Below are 2330 nucleotides of genomic sequence, written 5' to 3'. Positions count from 1 at the left end.
CTGCTGTCCCAATCAACTGTTAAGGGGCTTCGGGCACAAAAAAATTTTAAGGGCGTTAACAAGACCTGTTATTCCCCCCACATTTCAATCGGCCTGAAGCCGATTTGTCCCCTCTAAGAAGCCAGCGGCCCCGCCAGACGCGGGGCCGGGGCTATTTAGCAGGTTTAAGGTCTCGTTTCGTTATCGCAATTAAGCAGACAAATCACTCCACCAACTAAGAACGGCCATGCACCACCATCCCAAAAGATCAAGAAAGAGCTCTCAATCTGTCAATCCTTATTTTGTCTGGACCTGGTGAGTTTCCCCGTGTTGAGTCAAATTAAGCCGCAGGCTCCACGCCTTGTGGTGCCCTTCCGTCAATTTCTTTAAGTTTCAGCCTTGCGACCATACTCCCCCCAGAACCCAAAAACTTTGATTTCTCGTAAGGTGCCGAACGGGTCATCATATGAACCCCGTCCGATCCCTAGTCGGCATAGTTTATGGTTAAGACTACGACGGTATCTGATCGTCTTCGATCCCCTAACTTTCGTTCACTGATTAATGAAAACATCCTTGGCGAATGCTTTCGCAGTAGTTAGTCTTCAGCAAATCCAAGAATTTCACCTCTGACAGCCGAATACTGACGCCCCCGACCATCCCTATTAATCATTACGGCGGTCCTAGAAACCAACAAAATAGAACCACACGTCCTATTCTATTATTCCATGCTAATGTATCCGAGCAAAGGCCTGCTTTGAACACTCTAATTTTTTCACAGTAAAAGTCCTGGTTCCCCCCACAGCCAGTGAAGGCCATGGGGCTTCCCAGAAGGAAAGGTCCGGCCGGACCAGTGCACGCGGTGAGGCGGACCGGCCAGCCAGACCCAAGGTTCAACTACGAGCTTTTTAACTGCAACAACTTTAATATACGCTATTGGAGCTGGAATTACCGCGGCTGCTGGCACCAGACTTGCCCTCCAATTGTTCCTCGTTAAGGGATTTAGATTGTTCTCATTCCAATTACAAGACCCGAAAGAGCCCTGTATCAGTATTTATTGTCACTACCTCCCCGTATCGGGATTGGGTAATTTGCGCGCCTGCTGCCTTCCTTGGATGTGGTAGCCGTTTCTCAGGCTCCCTCTCCGGAATCGAACCCTAATTCCCCGTTACCCGTTGCCACCATGGTAGGCCACTATCCTACCATCGAAAGTTGATAGGGCAGAAATTTGAATGAACCATCGCCGGCGCAAGGCCATGCGATTCGATAAGTTACTATGAATCACCAAGGAGCCCCGAAGGGCATTGGTTTTTTATCTAATAAATACACCCCTTCCGAAGTCGAGGTTTTTAGCATGTATTAGCTCTAGAATTACCACGGGTATCCAAGTAGTAAGGTACTATCAAATAAACGATAACTGATTTAATGAGCCATTCGCAGTTTCACCGTATAGTTTGCTTATACTTAGACATGCATGGCTTAATCTTTGAGACAAGCATATGACTACTGGCAGAATCAACCAGGTAGCTGACTTCCGGACCCGGCGGCCAGGGCCCCCGGGTCTAAACCCCCGGAGGGGGCAGGAGTAGCTAGACGGAAGGGGTTCCCGCGAAGGAACCCGCCGCGCGCAACCCAGCGGCGTACCGCGCAGGCTGCCCGAACGGCATTCGATTGCCCCCACTGAGATTTTCAGAGGACGGTCCGCGGCAGGATCGTGTGCCGGCCCGCGAGGGCGAACACGGGCTGCCGCATCGGTCCCTCCGATGGAGGATCACCGCCCCGGACACGCTGGCGAGCAGCGGATTCCGGGCCGGCCTTTCCCCCGGGAATCTGATATGAACGTTAGCCAGCGGCCAACAGTCGACAGACCCCAACCGGAACCGGAGCCGCGAGGGACTCCGGGGTTTCGAACGCCCGCGACGCACGCCCCGTCCCGCCGGTGGAGGAGGGTGGGGGCAGATGCGCCGCGAACGCTCAAGCTGACCGGCGGTCGAAGGGGCCACCGGCGGTGCCGATGGCGCCCTAGAACTCTGCATCTCTCAGCAGAATCCATGACAGAAGAATTCACACTTCAAATCAGAATCAAGTCTGTCCAGAGTTGCTGGGCAAAAATACACTCTGGAAACCCAACAGTCACTCTTATATTACACTTTTTGCAAGAGACAGCAGTAAACCTGCCATCAAAAGTGGAACTATATGGATATCAAAGACCAGTGATCAGAAAGACATCTAAGGTCAAAATACAACAATGCAGCAAATGCTGGGGATTTCATCAAGAGAGATACTGCCTCTGCATCCCTCACTGCAAAAAATGCAGTTCTAAGAATCATGTGAAAGAAAATCCATTCTGTCAT

General features: G+C 51.5%; 1 non-coding gene across 1 annotated transcript; it reads right to left on the bottom strand.

Annotated features, from left to right (window-relative positions):
- Positions 1-10: 10 nt before the first annotated feature.
- Positions 11-1501, bottom strand: PADG_12511. Its single transcript, XR_007137638.1, has one exon. It is a non-coding gene; the product is annotated as an 18S ribosomal RNA (ribosomal RNA).
- Between the last annotated feature and the right edge of the window lie 829 nt (positions 1502-2330).

The sequence above is a fragment of the Paracoccidioides brasiliensis genome (assembly GCF_000150735.1).
Source record: "Paracoccidioides brasiliensis Pb18 unplaced genomic scaffold supercont2.32, whole genome shotgun sequence".
NCBI classification, from domain to species: Eukaryota; Fungi; Ascomycota; class Eurotiomycetes; order Onygenales; family Ajellomycetaceae; genus Paracoccidioides; species Paracoccidioides brasiliensis.
The sequence above is the reverse complement of the archived record's forward strand: the minus strand, read 5'-3'. Positions and strand labels throughout refer to the sequence as shown.